General features: G+C 35.9%; 1 long non-coding RNA gene across 1 annotated transcript; it reads right to left on the reverse strand.

The window, feature by feature from the left end:
* Window positions 1-3323: 3323 nt before the first annotated feature.
* On the reverse strand, window positions 3324-4644 carry LOC133524753 (uncharacterized). Its single transcript, XR_009800423.1, has 2 exons — window positions 3634-4644; window positions 3324-3490 (listed from the first exon to the last, which is right to left on the reverse strand). It is a non-coding gene; the product is annotated as an uncharacterized LOC133524753 (long non-coding RNA).
* Window positions 4645-19194: the final 14550 nt, after the last annotated feature.

The following is a 19194-nucleotide window of genomic DNA, read 5'->3' on the forward strand; positions in this document are numbered from 1 at the left end:
GCTTCGCTTAATATCCTCTAAGAATCAGAATGAAAGACAGTTAATTCTTATGAGCAGACAAAATTAAAAACCAACCTTTTGACGGGAATACTTAAATCATCTGGGAAAGGACGAAATGTATTTATCGGAATACGAACCTTATTATTATTCCATTTTTGTAGAAAATGCTTCGGCTTACCTGAAAAAACTTAAACAAAGTTATTTAATATAATTTTCGTGTTAATAATCATCTCAAAGGACCATATCCCCGCGTCTTTCCAGATTAAAATTTGCCTATTAACAGGCGCGGAGAGGACAATATTGTGTTTTCTTAGCACCTCCAGTAGGTGCCCCTCCGCATGGCATCCCGGGTGCAACTGAAGGATAGACCTCTCCTCCAGCAGTTGCTCCTTGATCAGCTTCGTAAGATCTGTCCAGGCCGCCCCCCACTTGTAGATGTCCACGTTAGGTGCTAGCACCACGATTGATGAGATGAATGCCATATTTGTTTCGTCGAAATCCCCGCATTTATAATTGTACCCCAACCCCTTGTAACTAAACCACGGGCCTCACGACAAGTTCCACGACGTACTCCATGGTTATTTTCAGATTTTTTATATTATTATATTTTCAAAAGGCGTGCCGGTGCAGGTTTCTGGTATTGTGGTCTCATTTATGACAAAACAATTGGAACATAACCGCGATAAAATGATAACAAGAAACTTTGTTAGATAACAAATATTCCATGTTTTTAATTAAAGTTTTACATATTGAGTGTCATTAAAATTAATCTATTATATTCTTGACAAAGTTAAAATTATATAATTGCAGTTGATTTTCAAATACTTACATACGTTACTAATATTAAAATCCAAGTGCTAGATTTGTATATGTCTGAAGTTTTTCATTTTAAGATGTGATAGCCACCACGGACCACCGTGCATTGTGCTAAATTATTAGGATCAGATATATCTATTAGGTCAACGAGATCTTGTTTAACATTTTCAAGTCATAAAAGTAGAATGAGATCAGCTTTATTAAGGAAGTTCCCTGAGAAATTAAACTATCACATTTCCAGATTAAACACCATTATGCCTAAGAAAATAAAGAGGTATATTCTCGCCGAGGACCAAACTTCTTTGATTTTAATATTTTCTGTCCTCTGAATTGAAATTATGTAACGCGTAATATATTGTTTGTTAAAATATTGTCAACTTCTTTAAAATATAATTTTACTAAATGAAACATCGGTTAAATTGACTGAGAAGAATTTTTTTTGAGTTTATTCTTTAATTGTTTAAATTTTATTTGAAACTAATGGTATTTGTTGTATCTTACATAGGCTTCCCTGAAAATTTCGGGAATTGAACAAAATATGCATTTAAATGGAATTAAAGTACTCGTATTGCTTTTCAAAGTATTATCCTTTCTGTTTAATGCACTTTCTCATTCTTGAACTCTGAATTGGGGGTAGCCAAAATGGTCATTTTTTATGCGGCGACTGCTTCTTCCGCGGTCTGAAAACGCTGACCACGCAATTGATTCTTAATTTTAGGGAATATAAAAAAATCGTTGGGACTTAAGTCGGGGCTTTACGGAGGATGGTTCAGTAATTCGACCCTTTCACCGTCCAGATAGTCATTTGTTCTCTGAGCAGTGTGAGGGCTGGCATTATCATGGTGTAGTATGATGCGGCGTTTAGGATTATTGTTACGCAGTTCAGCAAAGACATTCGGTAAACAAACTCTTATAACAGTGATGATTTTGATGTCGAAAATTGCACCAATGGAATACATCCTTTCTGCTCTTCTCCTTGCTTCGAAATCACAGAGTTAAATTCATTTACTATAGGAGTCTGTAGATTTGGTTGGTCCATAAAGTGGAGAAAGTCGTTGGTATTCATGGTTGGGGTGCAGGACTTTTGTGACGAGCGTATTCTGTTAGAAATAAAAGAAAAACTATGCACAATAACTGTTAAAAAATGTGTCTCCCAAGGCAGTTGTTTGTAAATTGATACTTTATTTTTTAGTTAAAAGTCTTTTATACCCTCCTGAAACCCTACGCAAATGTCCATTAACAACCATTAACATAAATTAATTAACCACCTGCGGTTCATGATTTTAATTGTAAGTAATACGTAAACAGAGTATTCCTGGTTCGTTATCTTTATAGTTTATTCCCAAATGAATTAATTAATCTAAATTAAAGGAACTATTCCACTTGTTGACGCACTAAGTTTTTCAGTCGGACGATGCTTCTGACCCAAGATTAACCTCACTGCAGCTTTCTAGATAATAGTAATCGAAAGTAAATAAAGTTTTTTTTATTAAAGTTTTATTGAAATAAGCCCAGCTCGTAGTCCTGTTGTTTTACTGCTATGTACAAAACGGTGTCTCCTGTTTTATCTTGCGCGTCCAAATCCGCTCCCATGTCAAGTAGTTGATCCGTTATGCTTTCAGCTCTAAATCCTCTTAGGTTCTTAACGGCACTGTGTAGATACGTTTCTCCGTCGTCGTTCTTCAGTTTCAGTATAAGCTCCAGTTCTGTGTTACCGGTATTGTTCCAAATGCGATCCATTATATTGCCAAGGTCTGCTTCAGCAATTAAATGGAATATAGTAGTGTTTCTTTCGGACTATTCTTGGCCAAAAATGTTGTTCAGTTTTATTTTCAGTAATAATTATAGTTAATGGTACAATTAGTGCAGTTCATAGTTATGTTGTGAGTTCTTCCATGTAAATTAAGTGTCTGACTAGTCAGGCATGGTGTATTTTCAGGTTCCTGCTGTTGTGATAATTCCTGTGGATCAAAGTTAGAGGGGCTATGTGTAATCCAAGTGTTGTTGGCACGTGACGGTCCTGGTTGGTTAACAGGGCTGGGTGTAACCAAAGTGTTGTTAGCATGTGACGGTCCTGGTTGAGGTTCAGTATTAACAGGTACATTAAGACCAGATTGGAATGTGGATGAAGAAAATTCTGTGGGCTCTTGCGGCTTTACATTAATTGATTTTGCAATTTGTTTTCCAATTTTTAATTTGTTATCTATGTATGTATTTGTTAGTTTTCTATGTATCCTTCTGCTACATTACTTGACCGCCAACCTCCATGCCTCTTCAAAGTTGTTATGTCAGCTCCTGAGTCGGCAAGTAATGTAACAGAGGTTCTCCTAAATGCATGTCCAGTGTAAAGATTTGCATCAGGCAAATTTAAGTACTGAGCGATATCTCTCGGCATATTCCCAAACTTGTTTAAGCCTATTACCTGGGCAGTGCACCTTCCTCTTTGAAAATTCTGAAAGAAACGGTCACTTTTGCCCTTAGAAGACCGCAGACTCTGATATTTCTTGACTATTTCTGCAAATGGGCCGTCAATAGTGAAGGACCTGGGAATTTTATTTTTTGTATTTGGTATTTTGACAAGAAGTATGTCCCCATGTGTTTCTATATCTTTTACTGATACATTTGTGAGCTCTTCGCGTCTGCATGCGCCACAGACTCCAAATATAAGAGCAACCTATGAACAAAGTTACATATTTATTATATATTGTAAGACAATTGTTTATTTCATTCTATTTTTTTTAACTTCCTACTTTATTTTTAGAGTTAATTTACTTAAATTGTGTACATATTTTATTAGATTTATATTTAAGTTTATACCTTTGTAGCTAGATGTTGCTGATCTGGAGCTTCATTAATAAACGTCTCAATTTGTTCAGCTGTTAGTACCTTCGATTTTTTACTCTGAAATCCTGCACTTTGCCTTTTTAAGAAAGCAGTCAATCTGGTGTAAGTTTTTATATCTATGTCATGTTTTAACTTTATAACAGCTTTCAACATAGAATATTTTGACCATAATGTTGATGGCCGATAGGTTTCAGACAGCTCTTGAAAATAGGCCATCAAAACAGTCTCTGAAAAAGACTGCGTTATGTAAGGTTTTCCACTCGATAAATTTTACATAGACGGCATTATATTGGTTTTTAGATTTTTCTGGAATAACACAGTCATTGGCAATTGCTGCTCTAGCACGAATGTCTGGTGGTGTCATATCAATGTCTGAATCAATCATTTTCAATATTTTTTTATAACTTCTCGTACCAAATTATATATTTATATGCGTTAATGTGTTTAAATAATGTTAGAAGTTATTTCAAAAGGGCGGGCTGATTTGCTTTTGAACTTTTTTTTTCTAGGCATACCTATGCTTGTATCATTCAGCCAAATCAAAGAACGATTTTTAGGAAAGTAAATATTTCATACATAGATACCTAAGACAGAGTAGGCTATAACATGCAAATTCTTAATATTTTTTCGTCATTTATATATTAATGAATACTTTAAATAAATACTCCTAGTATTCGTAAGCGTTTTTAATGTCATAATTTCCAAGTAAAAAATCTAATATAAAATTACTGCGTTTCGAAAGTATAGTTTGGAACTAAAAAGTAAAAAGCACTAGTTCGAGAAATTGAGCTTCTCGCACGCTACGCAGCCACAAAAAGTACCACTTTTTGAGCAACTGTATTAAAAAGTTGTTTTAAGTGTCAACCATTATTTTATTTTACTATAAACATGTCAAAACAATACATATAAAATTAAATTAAAACTACTACTAAACTAAATTACAAAACTACAATATAACACAAGCTATACCAAAAGAATACACAACTTAACAAATTAAAGGAAAAATATTAATAAAAAAGTGGTTAAATTAAAAAGTATATTTCTTAACGATTGTTCAAGTGCAGTTCATATTGATAAGAAAAGAAGTACTAGCAAGTAAATAGCAAGGCATGTTGCTTGAAAACTAAAATAATAACAGTATTACTAACATGGGGTCCCCTCAATTATTCATACAGGGTGTAACAGAAATAGTGGGGATCTGTTTAAGGGCATATAAGGTATTCGTATTTTGGGTAGGAAAAACTGGAAGAAAAATTTTTATGGCGCCAAAAAAAATTAGGTTTTGTATTGACGGTACCTGCTGGAACGACACGAGGCCCGTACAAAAATTATCATAAATACGATACCAAATATGCCCTTAAACGGATGCCCACTTTTTTTGTTACACTCTGTAGAAATCTTTAATGTTATTTTTAAGTGGTAGCATCAACTCGACGCCCTACTACCCTTTGACCGCCAAGAACGCCTAAAGGCGTCGTTCGCTGTTGTGTCAATGATGCCTACGATGCCTAAAGGTGTCCAAGTTGAGATGTAGTTATTTCGCAATATATCACGATTTTATTACAATCACTATGCATTTCCGCGATATCTTTATTTTTTTAATTTACTCTGCTTTGTGTGCATTTCGTATGCTGGCGTTCAAAAGGTTAAACCCAAACAAATAACGAAAACAGTAAAAAAGAATCGACCCTGTGGGATCCGAGCCCCACAAAACCCACCATTCGTGCGTGCTTTGTGCTTTGTTTTAAGCCGTATGGCGTGGGTTCGATTCCCTTAGGGTCAAATATCTTATGGATCGCTAATAATAAATTAATGTATCATTAACATTAAAATCCACACATTTAACAACATGGATACAGCTGCATAGCAAATACCTACAGTTATCGCGAATTTAATTTTAAACAATTGGCTTTTTGTTATTGTGATGGTTACGCATCTTACATTTTCGGATCCGACGGATCCTCGCCACACATACTGAGAGGATGTTGTCTGCATTTCCGCTCTTTCAACCGAGTCTGTTGACATCAGTAGCTCGGGTGGTGGTGGTGGTAGAGAAATATGAGAAGGCGTGGAGCTACGAGTGGTATTTCGTGAATCAATTTCTGTTTCTGAAACTACATTTTGATGAATTAATATATGCCTGATCTGCGGGTATATTATATGATTAGGTATGTACAGTCAGCGTCAAAAGTAACTGACAATTTTAGTACTGATTTACGTCAAATTCAATACTAAAATTATCACTTACTTTTGACGCTGACCGTATAACTCTAAATGAATCGTATTGACAACCATAAATGCAGTTACAAGTGCACGCGAAGTTACGAGTATTGACGGTACGGACTATTAGATACTTTTTGCATAAAAATTACGAGGGCGCAACTTTAAATCGTGAAAAAAGGGTGCACATTATAGTTGGTATGTTTTTTATCACAAAGTTTTTATCTAAACGTACCATAAGACGGCAGTCGAAATGCATGTAATTGCATATCCACATATCCATCACCTTCTGGTGTATTCCCACCGGACGCCATGTAAAATATTTATTCTATTTACTATTTTAATACACTCGATTGCTCAGAAAGAGCTTTAACCACTGAATGAAGGTGTCGTACCTTCGCTATGTACTTAAAGACTTCCGGAATAATATTTGGCTTCACATACCAAATACATTGTAATAGAATAATAAGAAATGGCCTTAGTCAAGAGCTTTTGTCTACGACGATCATATGTACAATGTTTAAGCGCGTGTACCTGTAGGGTTCCGTTAGGCACCCTTCGAGTACGGAACCCGAAAAATATAAACAAAAATTACATATAGAATAGTATTAGTAATGAGCGTCTATTTAATCGCGAGTAGATTAACTTTAATAATTATTCCGACGTTTTGAAATTGACATTGGTTTCTTGGTCCTGGAGAAAGACTCCGTGAGTATTTCTTCAGGACCAAAAGAGCAACGCCGCTCTCAAAAGGCCGGGATGATTATATAAATCATTCTACTCGTAATATTTAACTTGCTAGTAATTACGTGTAAAATTTGTTAGAGTTAATTAATATGGAACATTGTTACACATATTTTATTTCTTACTATATGTGTTTTGAACAAACACCTTAATTTTCAGCCAATCTTTATTACTCAATAAATCAGGATTTTGGTTCTTTAAGCTGTTGCATTCATGACGTTTTGGTAGTGTTTTTCTTTTTATATGTGTTGCAAAATATTTTAGTACAACATTTTTTTGTTCCGAAGTCCACGGAACCAGTATTCGCTTTTTCTTTGGCTGACATATAGTAGTTGAGCAAGATGGAGTGGGTTGTGTTACTGTCGTAGTTGAATCTGTCAAAGGTTTTTCAGCAGAATCAAGTTCCTCCATAGCCAAATCTAAGATGTCTTCATTTTGTATGTTATCTCCTAATATTTCTTCTTCCAAATTGAGATCTATATCATCCAACGATTGCCGTTTGTAGATGTCAGCTTTTCCACTCTCCATGAGAATCAAAAGTTTAGATATTTTAGCCGTTTGATACACATCGTCTGGCAATCTATAATTTTAAATGTGCTTCGCGGTGTGTTCTGAGATATTGTAAGCCAAAAGAACAAATTAATGGATCTTTTTTTGCCTCCAAAGATATTTTGTCTGCCCGCATTCGTGGAAAAACATCGGTCAGCAACTTCTGATTAACTTTTATATTTTGTGCGTCGGCTTGAATTTTTGAGCTGGAAGGTAAATTTTGACATTTTTTTTTTGTGTTTCCAAAGTTGTTTTCGAGCATAAAACCCTAAGCACGTAGTACATGGTAAATAGTCCTCGTGTTTGGAATATTTTTGTTTTTTCATAGGTTTGAATGATTCATTTTGACTGTTAGTAATATAGTTACCCTTTTTACGCAAATTAGCGAATACAGTTTTACGAAGCTTACTATTTTTAGGAGCCGACAAAGCTCTCTGAACTTCGGTCTCCGCAGGATGGTTTCTAACAACATGCCTTGCAAAATTTAAAACTAAACTTTCACAATAAAAGCAAAAATCCCTTTCTCGCCTTCTTTTATTACACTCTGAATTTCTGTTTACCAATACCGGGGTTGCAGTCGCAGTCGTGTCACGGTCAGTTGGTTCAACCTGAAATAAATCAGTAGTTATAAATTTTTTTAACAACAAGCTAAGGTTAACCATGACTAGTAACTGGTAGGGAATGCAATAACCGGACAACTTTCATAACCGGGTATTTTATCGGTTACGATATAAAAGTAACCGGTTATTCTATATATTTACGTAATCATAGAAATAAAAGGCTAACTATGGTTATGCAGCGCAAATGAAACAAAAAAACAGCCTGACTATCATCATCATCATCACCTTACTTGCGTCTACTGCTAAACATAGGCCTCTCCCATTGGACGCCATCGACTATCCTCTAATTTGACTATATTTTGAACCCATTTAGTTTAATTCTCTTCGCCACTGGGCGTTAGGTTTTAGTCATCAATCACCATGGCCTCCCCTATGGCAAGATACAACCTCGCCACACCAGCATTCGGGGGGGTATTTAATTCTTAAAAATTTGAATTTATATGTTTCATATTATTACAATGAAAAAAAAAAAAAAAACGAAATACTTCACACTTGTACATATAGTCCATGTGTAAACGACTTCAGTCGGTAATGTCATCCTCATTAATATAATATCAACACTTAGAATATAATAGAAATATTTGTATACGCATACAGATTACATAACATTAAAATAAAGGTTAACTTACATGTTCTAATTCGTGATAGAGTCCAAAAGTATCCTCTGTCTCATGCTCGTGACCAGTAGATACAATCTGAAATTAATTAAAATGCTTAAAAATGAAACGTAACATAACAGTATCGCACTTTCTACTAACATTTTAAATGAAAGGGTTTTAAAGTCAACAACTCTCTTTAAAATCCTGTGTCCCTTAGCCATCTATCTAGTCATGGGGCAGAAGGCATCCACAGTACTCCGTACCAGCCAGTAATCGGTCCGGTTTTTTGTACTTTTTTAGATTTTTTAATCAGTTAAGTTTCGAGGTAAGAAAGTTATTAGCCCACTATCCTCGCCCATTGGCTGGGTGCCCCGCCTTAAAGCCCAAGAGGACGGCGGGGACACCCAAATATGTAAAAGGTTGGTGCTATTCTACTCTGCCACCACACGGCCATTAGTCAATAACTAGTACCTGTATACATCCTGGAATAATACTCAAGGTGGTATTTTTTCACCTAAATAATGCGCGAGATTTTTAATCCGCGGTCAGCTGTCTTTTTCTAACTCTATAAAGAAATAGCAATTTAATGTCTCGATTTTCACACAAACCAGACTATTTTTTGCCGCCTTTATAGTTTGAATGTGATATTGCTATAAAAATAATGTTTTGATGACCTTTATAAATATCTATTATTATATGTTGCAACTCTTATAATAAGAATATAATAAAATATAATATAATAAAAATTTAGAAAGTGATAAAACATTTTTTAAAACCATAAAGTCTCTTTTATTAAAAAAATTTTACTACTCATTGAATGAATATTTAAATGATAACTTAGAGGATGAAATAATATCGATTAGTTAATATTTAAACAATACATTTTAGCCCATCTAATGTTAAAGTAAATACACATTGTCATAGTTGTTAATTTAGTACATAAGAAAATTGCTGTGCCCTAACAGGGTATCATGTACTGACTGTAGTTTATATAACATCTGTATACAATGAACATGATTGCAATAAATAAATTGAATTGAATTGAATTAAGCAAAAAAATAGTAAACTTACGTATATTTCTGAATCAGATTCAGAACATTCAGATTCTTCAGTTTCCGGAACATAAGTGGCATCAGACCCAAAATCATATTCGTCTTCGTCGCTCTCAGCCGCGATAATATCGGGTTCTTTTGTAGCCACCTCAGCATTCTCAGTGTCATCTAAAGGAAGCAAAATTTTGGCAATATTGATTTCTGACGAGGTTTCGCAAGTAGCTGGTTTGTCTAAAATGGGACTACTCGTAAGTTTTTCAGAGCTACAGGTTTCCTGAAATATATACAACCTTTTATTTTTTCACTTTGGTAGCTTAGCACGAAGGCGTGCCACCTATTTTCAATCAGAAGGTTACGATTTACAATTTGCGAAAAGCTCGTGAAGAAACCTAACGGTGAGAAATTTGGACTCTAAGTCATGTGCCGCTTTGGGTCAGATTTACGTAGCTTACGTTAAAATTAGAGCCGAAACTTGTCATTCTACCTAAAGCGGATGTCGAGCTCCCTAAACCGTAGTAGAGCCCGCATTAAACATTAGGAAGTTGATGATGATAATTCAGTGAATAATTGACAATATCTATTAAATCATCAATTTTAAATAAGCAATAAATACACCAGCATTTTAGTTTTGACGTTAAATATATCAAGTTTAAGTTTGTTACTTTTTGTAATCTTTGGTGCAATAAAGAATATATAATAATATCAAGTCTTACCTGGGCATCTAACTCCTGGAGATATTCTTCAATTGGTTATTTTTAATTTTTGTTTTTAGTAAGGCCAAACTTCCATTAACTCTTTCATTATAAGTTTTTTTATACCTTGTAGTATACACTCGATGATCTAAAATAAAATTTTAATATTATATTTAAAGTGCAGAGTGGCACGCTGGTAGCGTGGCGGTAAAACGCTCGATTTTCAGTCCGGAGGTCTCGGTTTCGATTCCCAGCTCGGACCAGTGAGTTTTTTGAAACTTATGTCAGAAATATCATTTTGATGTTTACCAGTCGCGTTTCGGTGAAGGAAAACATCGTAAGGAAATCGGATCTAATACCAATAAGGCCTAGTTTCCCCTTTGGGTTGGGAGTTCATCAGATGGCAGTCGCTTTCATAAAATCTAGTGCCTACGCCAATTCACGGGATACGATTGTCATGCGGGCCCCAAGCCAGAGAATGGCAGAAAATGGGATAAACGCTAGGCAGAAAAAGATTAAAAGTGCAAAGTAGGTACTTAAGTACTAATTCATCATCATGCCAGCCGAAAGACGTCCACTGCTGGACATAGGCCTCCCCCATAGCAGCGACAAACTACTAATTGATTCGATAAAAAAATTGTAGAAAAATCTGCTGTATGATGAACATATAGACGACTAAAAAATGCTTTTTTTAATGTAATAGGGTCCATTCGGCATTTCAATACGAATGCTTAATATTACCTACTCAATAAATAATTGTTCATTTTATCGAGTTCCCCTGTGCTATACCTACAGGATAGGGACCCGAGACAACACGGTGCTACAAATCTATAAAATAAAATAAAAAAAATATTGTACTGGCCGGTACTTGACAAAACTGCTTACCTAAAACCGCACTGAAATAAATATGAACGAAAATTTGTATTTAAATAAAATAAGTACTTAGATATCAATCATGTGTGACAATGAATGCACTCATCTTGTGGGTAATGGTCATAAAATGATGCAGTACAGTTCCTACACCAAAAAAATGGTTGTTGAAGCAGCGTGAGTACCTACATTGTGCCCAAAACTTATACCAAATATAAAATGTTGTGGCAGATTTGTATCATTAATATGAATTCCACAATTAATACAATATGATCTTAAAACGAAATGTGTTATATCCCATGGCCAAATTAAATTATTATGAAGAGATTCTTCCAACATAGATATACTTAGTCAAAAATTGATCAACGTCTATATATAGAACCATTATTGCGAAAATATGCGTTAAGAGTTCAACCACTACAAAAACACCACGAACTGCGTATAAGAGAGCAGGTAGTAACTTTAATAAGTACTGTCTCTGACTGGATGCTAGGGCATGACTCAAACATACTTAAATACTTCAACTAATATACTTCCTGTTTACCACTGATACCTAATCTCGGTAACATAATAAAACTATAAGTAATTAAATAAACAGCAGGTGCAGATATCAGCAGCTGCATTAGAAATATAAAAATGACTTACCTTTAAGCTTGGATTCCTTTCGAGGCATTTTCTTTTAAGTCACAGTTTGGAAAATATAATTATATAAATATCTGGTCAAGGGGACGCCGAACTACTATGAACACGTACTAACAGTATACGCGCCGGTTAGTAAATGGCTTTAGTGTTTAATTAAAGTTTCAACAGCGAGTAGGCAACGACACATTGTTATTAAGATAAATCAAAGAACCCTTTATGTCCGTTATTCGCTTATAAGACAAAAAAAAACAAACCGGCAACGTCGCATGAGGACGCCAAATTTGCCTAATAACGTACAGCCAGTATACAAATGTGTATATTTAGCTCGATGTGAGCGCTACGCGCTAAAACGGAAACAACCTGAACTAATTGAAATACAAATTCATTCAATCTGATATGCAAATGGCATCCATAACTTTTTTTTAAGTCGATGTCCACAGTCACAATAACAACAACAATAACAGTCATAATAGTTATGTTTCAGTGGTAATTTTATTTCAAAAGCAGGTGGACGCCACTTTAAACGGAATTTCGCCCATGTGGGACGCCAAATGGTTTACGGAATATATATATATATATATTTATATATGTATATATGTACACTTCAATGCCAAATTTTTATCAAGTCACTAACTTTTGAGATCAGTGACTGCAGATTTTGGTCGACCCTCACGCACGTCATCCACGAGGGATACACGGCCAAGTTGCAATACCGAATACCACCTGAATATTGTTGTTGTTCGAAGCTGCTTCACCACTAAAAGCAGTAGTCAATCGCTCTCCACATTGTTGTTGTGTTAATACACTTTTAAAGTCGTAATAAATCATCGTAGCATACTATATTATTATTATTATATATATATATATACTATATACATAATAATCATATATCCTATCACTGAAAATCCCATTAAAAAAATCTCACACACATATGTCCCATGACAAAAAAGACGGTCTTAAAAGTCACTTTGAAAATTCCAAAATATTCATTTTCGAATCTTCGTGTCAGCTGCTTCGAAGGTAATTGTCTTCTTTCAATCGTTAAATTAGATTAGGTAAACGTAACCTACGGACTTGGCACCCGGCAACTGGGAAAAAAACCCGTTCGCGTAATTCAGGAAAACCAAGAGCCCACTACGGACTCTGACTTCAAAGTTAAGGCTCCAGGGCCTGCACGTCAGTCCGATGCACATGCAGCCTGCTAGCGGACTGATCGTGACCTATCAGGTGTATATGTGAGTTGGGATACCTACTAGACGCAGTGTCGCGTCAGCTTATTCTATGTCAATGATACCAACAAGTATTGCACAGTATAATTTTTATTTAGAAAAGTAAAAAAAAAGCATTACAATAAGCAAAGTTATAAACCGCGTGGTTTACAGATCAATTTCAACCGACATCTTAAACGGTGTCCAGGTCTGGGCCACTGCCGAATCCAATCCAATCCAATTCCGCCCGGGATTTCTTGACGACGTGGTGTTCTCCTTCCCGTAGCTCGAATCTGCAGCGGGACCTGGTGGGATCGGTGAACTGTAAATAGAAAAATTGACATTAATTTCGTTGAAGCTTTTACAAGACGTTCCGGAGGGTTGGGTCACACGATAAACTCTTTGCTCAGAAGTTGCAACACTATAAAGAAACTTGGACGTTGATATGAGTTTGTAGAAATGATATACTCACGTCTTGCGGACGACAGGACAACGCCGGCATAGGTTCTGGCCTCGCGTCCGCCATCAGGACTAAAGTCATCAAGACCAGCAAACTGTTCATTCTGCAGAGCTTTGGGAGTCACGATAACGTAACTGTAAATGAAAAGAAATAAAATATTAAAGTCAGACGTTAAAAAGGTCCGCCATTCCTGAAAGGAATGCGCAGGAGTACATAAAAATGCATAAAGTAATTAAAATAAATACTGGAACTGTAAATGAAAAGAAATAAAATATTAAAGTCAGACGTTAAAAAGGTCCGCCATTCCTGAAAGGAATGCGCAGGAGTACATAAAAATGCATAAAGTAATTAAAATAAATACTGGAACTGTAAATGAAAAGAAATAAAATATTAAAGTCAGACGTTAAAAAGGTCCGCCATTCCTGAAAGGAATGCGCAGGAGTACATAAAAATGCATAAAGTAATTAAAATAAATACTGGAAACTTACATAGAAAGTCGACGTTGATATCGGCGGTATTTGCTTTGGAGGAGCTTGGTCACAGTATTGCTCTGGAAGGACGTCTTCACGGAGCGGCTGTCGATGAGCTTATGAAAATCAGGAGCGACCTAAGGACTATAGTAGCTCGCTGATACGAGTTACCGCAAGTTAGGCACTGAAGTTGAATAAACCCATGACGCAATTTGAGGAAATATAAAAAGAGAATAATCCTGAAATAAAATTAAGGCTTGATTTCCTCCTACGCTGACGTCGGTCGCTGACTTCGGTCGCGCGTACCATCGGTCGCGTATGACTAGACCCCGTTATCTTGTCGCACTGACATTACTTTTCACTAGAGCGTGAATGCTTTTTTTATCGACTTTCTAAATGTCGATAGTGTATGTCACTGATAATTTCAAAGAGGTGTCACTAGGTACTACTTATTAGTTTCTGACCCACTGAAAAGAACGGGGTGAATAAGTAGGCCATACTGAATAACTTTCACTATGCGGCTAACCCTGAAATCTCAAAAACATTTTTGGACTTTTCATACATTACGAGTTTTACGAGAGACAAGCAATAAAAGTCTAGAGTGTACGTTAGTTAGGATTAATAATATATTCTCCACAATAATTACAATAAATTTTACACAACTGGACATAACTGGACCGTAACTATGGGTTAAATAGGGATTTTCGTGATGACAATTTCCACATTGGGCGGCAACTGTAAATCCTGCGGAATGTTCATGCGAAAGATACACTGACCAGCCCCACAACACGTTAAAAAACAAAAGCTGTTGGTAATGGTATTACAAAAATAGCTGTTGTTGTACGTTCCACCTAAAAATAACAAATAGGTACTTACAATCAACGTCAACAAAAATAAAATCTAACAATACAATTACAAATAAATACCACTTACAGCATTGAAGTTCCCAATTTGGAGATAACGAGTTACTTTTCGTTGTAAATTTTTAACAATGCTACGCATAGTAAGGTTAAATAATGTTACATCTTTATTTACATAAATTCTATGGAATATTGATAATTCGTCAAAATTATCTGCCATTTTGAAAAGAAAGTACCAATTTTTGAAGTTTCTTGGAAATAAATATGTGTGGAAAAAATAAATAAAAAAAAAGTAGCCAGTACAAAACAATTTCGAAAGTATGTAGAGGTATACATATATGGACTCATTGCTGTTTTAGCTCTGCAAAGCAAATTAAGATTTGTTCTAAATTTTTTGAAGTTTTGCTGCGTCTCCTATTTGAAAAGATCCATTTTAAGAATGAAAAACTTCTTTCCACTGCGACAGATGTGACAGGAGCGTACTTAAACAAAGAGAAGTATTGGAGGCTGGGTTTGCATGGATCTTCGTCCATTACTTCTACTTCTAAGCCTCTGTTAAGCGTATCAATTTTTTGCAATGTATTATATCCAACATTCTTTTTTAATGTTAAAGATAGCTTTTTATAAATATACCGTCCCTTTTCATGCAACACTAACTTCGACAACTGCTTCTTTACGTCGTTTACTACGGCAATTGATTCTGAAAGCTCAATTGATTGTCTTTCTAATTTTGTGATTGCTTGGGATAAAATTAACATGTTTTCCTTTATAAACAGCAATTCTTCTTGGATGTTATCTTTGATCTGGCAGTGCATTGATAACATTTGCTACCTCATCAAAATTCTTCGAATAATAGAAACAGGCTTCTAACCATGTATTCCATCTAATTAAAATAGGTTCAGGGGGTAAAGCAAGATTTGGGAACATTTCTTTAAACTTGGCAATCCTAGATGGGGCTTTTAGGAATACTTTTTTGACATTTGTAATCAATTCATTGACATTTGGAAATTGCTTCTGCACAACATCAACTACTCTGTTTAGTCCGTGAGCAACGCATGTAGAATGAATCATGTTTGTATATGTTTGTTTTAGTTCTCTTCCGGCTTTTAACATGTACGCAGCTCCGTCTGTACACAGAAGTAAAACTTTTTCTTGATAATTATTGACGACTTTATAAAAACAGTCTAAGGAATCAGTTATCAGTTTAGAAATGGTCTTGCTGTCAGTTTTAGAACTTGGGTGGCAATAATATGCGACTTACTCTCTTTATTTTTGTACATACCGCCTATTATAACATTTGCTATTTTTCTTTTGATAGCGTCTTGTGTCTCATCAACAGAAATATAGATGTATGCACGCAGTTCATATTGAATTGCTTTGTATGTATTTTGATATACTTTGGGTAAGTACTGCAATCGGAGTGTAGATTAAGAACGAACAGATACTGATTCTGCAATTTTGGATAAACAATCGAAATTCTGTGTTATCCAATTTACTCCAAGGGATATTGCAAGAAATCATAAACTTTGTCAGATCCATATTAAAATCTCCTTGGTTTGCTTTTCCGCCTACTGTCTCATTGTGTTTCTTGGAATTTAGATGTTTTCTTATGGTGTCTCTTTTTGGAGTGATTTGTAAATTGCACCATGTGCAAAACAATTCGTTTCCTACTTTTATCAAGCAGGGAAAATCTTTTGTGTATTTTGTTTTTAAATCTTCCATTGTAGCATATTATTATGTACGTACACACCAAACATTTAAATAAATTCCACAATTAAACTAACACTATTCCAAAGAACTGCACGTTATAGTGTCTGTCAATGTGACATGCAATTGCAAGTAGGTAAATCATTTATCTAAGGTTATCGCTTCTCGTAAGGCCTATAAGGTTATGTACTTATTTGTAAACAAAAAGTTTTAATTGAAATTGAGTATACACTTAAAAGGCTAAAATTCAATTGCATTATATAAACATCGATATCAAGAAGGTCGATAAAAAAATCATTCACACTCTACTGAAAAACAATATTTATGCGACAAGATATCGGGGTCTATAATTATATGACTTGTTTGCTAGTTGAGTTTAGAGGCCGTAAGTCTCGGTGGGCCAGGTGGTGCCATTGGTTGGTGGTAGTGGTGTGTTCATTTCTTATTTCCGCGATTTGTAAAAATACTAAATTAAAAGCAGAAAAATATATGAAATTTCTAATTAGGTATCCTGAGTTAAAGATTTTTACTTACGTGTAAACCAGGTGCCAGATACTCAACGAATTAATGCTTGAAATCATCATATTCTTAAATAAATCTTTGATTTTAGTTTCTAGTTTGATACAATTTTACGAGGTATACAATTCCAGGGGAAGATAACTGATTGAATTCACGAAAGTCCTAAAGTTTTGTAATTATTCATAATCTACACTCGCGTGCAAAAGTATTGCATCACTTTGCATTTTTTCAACTGCACCCAATATCTTTGTAATTCTAGAGCCGATTCTGAAAATTTTGGTATCAACTGAAAGCTTATAATCTAACGCATTAGAAAATTGGGAAATTTAATGAAATTTCAAGTTCAAAGACTGAAAAAAATCAGAAACTGAAAGTAGCGACATAATGGTCGAGAAATAAATTTAGGAAAGTTAAGAATAAAAGTAATTTATTTAATCCAAAATAAATTATTATTATTAAATTAATACCTGGTGTTGCCACCCCTAGCCCTCCTCACACAAATCAAGCGGTTTTTCATAGACCTAATTAATTTTCTAATGAAATCTTGTGGAATAGCGTCCCACTCCTCCAGCAAGGCTCCCTTCAGCTCCTCAACATTGGCCGGGGCAGGATTCCGCTTCCGAATCCTCCTTTTCAGGTAGTCCCACACGTGTTCAATGGGGTTAAGGTCCGGGCTCATCGCTGGCCAGTCCATGGTGTCGATGCCCACTTCGAGAAGGTAGGCTACGGTGGCCCTAGCGGTATGACACGGGGCATTATCCTGCATTAGGATGAACCCCTCATCAAAAATACCGGCATAAGGAACAACATGTTCCTCCAGGATGTCAGTAATGTGTTTTGCAGCGGTCAATCCACCGCCACGGCCCCCGCCAGGCACGAAAACCAGCTCTGTTCGCGCGTCGTAGGAAACGCCGCCCCAGAACATCACGGATCCACCGCCATAGGCGACCCTTTCGGAGAAGCAACATTGGGCGAACCGTTCTTCTGGCCTTCTGTAGACTCTTCCTCTTCGGTCACATCCATTCAAACATATTCTGCACTCGTCCGAGAAGAGAACTGGGGTCCATTGCTCAATGGTTCAGTCCATATGATTTTCTGCAAACTCTCTTCGGGCTGTACGGTGTCGCGCCAGCAATCTGGGCCCCGTTGCAGGTCTCCTGGGTGTCAAGTTCGCTTTCTTGAGTCTTCTTCTTATTATCCTTCTCACTGGCAGCCACTCCTCGTATCTCACGCAGACGCTGCTGGATGGCAACGCTTGTCAGGTGTCGATCTCGGAGAGATGTTGTGACAATGAAGCGGTCGTCCCTCTCTGATGTACACTTTTTGCGGCCGCTTCTTGGTCTTGAAGGATCCAGTCCGTTGGAACCACTGGTAAACTCTGCAAACTGTAGATTGACTTTAATTCAGCGTGGCAGCTACTGACCAACGTTCACTACGCCCCTCTTGCAGGAGCTGGACGACTTGGCGGACTTCAGCTTCAGTGGTTTCCATTTTTCACAGGTCTTCTTCACGGGAAAATATGCGGAGATCTGTACCGGTCAACTTTTGATAAGTGACTGATAACAGCCCCTCCCCTACCCCCCGTTTTATAGGGGTCAAGGGTAGCGCAACTCGTGCGCGTGATAACGCGAAACCGCTCACAAATCGGGAAAATGCCGATAATTTGAAAAATACTGGGCCGTTTTCCATGTTTTTTAACTTTTCGTAAAGCTAAAACTTCAAGGGACATGATCCCATTAAAATAATTAATCGAAAATAACCGGTTTACAAAATTATTGGGTGCAGTTGAAAAAATGCAAAGTGATGCAATACTTTTGCACGCGAGTGTACATAAACATGTGCTGATTAAGTGATAATTCGACCACCAAAGAGCTTCCGTTCAAAAGAATCGTACAAAGAAGTCTTCCAAATCCGATATCAAAGAACTTAACGACATTTCGAGTCTGCTTATTTATTGGTATTGCATGAAGTGATTTCGAGGGGAACTAATTTGTTTCAAGAAATATGACAGATTAAAAAGGAATTTCTACGGATGCACACTAAAAGATCTACAGTAAATAACTAGAAAATTCTTATTAAAATAGAATGTATTCCAAATCCAAGATTACTTCAAACTAACCTTAACTTAAAACTAATCGTGACCTAGCATTGTCGCACTTTAAACACGTTTTTGCATAGTTTTCATCGGGTTTAGTAATAAAACTTGATAATAATATGAGGCATGTTTTCGCAAAAACATGAATTTTACCTAGTTATTTTATCTAAAATATAAAAATGTGCATCAAGTCGGTGATGTCATGGGTTATATTTGAACACTCGATG

Source organism: Cydia pomonella, chromosome 14 (assembly GCF_033807575.1).
Source record: "Cydia pomonella isolate Wapato2018A chromosome 14, ilCydPomo1, whole genome shotgun sequence".
NCBI lineage: Eukaryota > Metazoa > Arthropoda > Insecta > Lepidoptera > Tortricidae > Cydia > Cydia pomonella.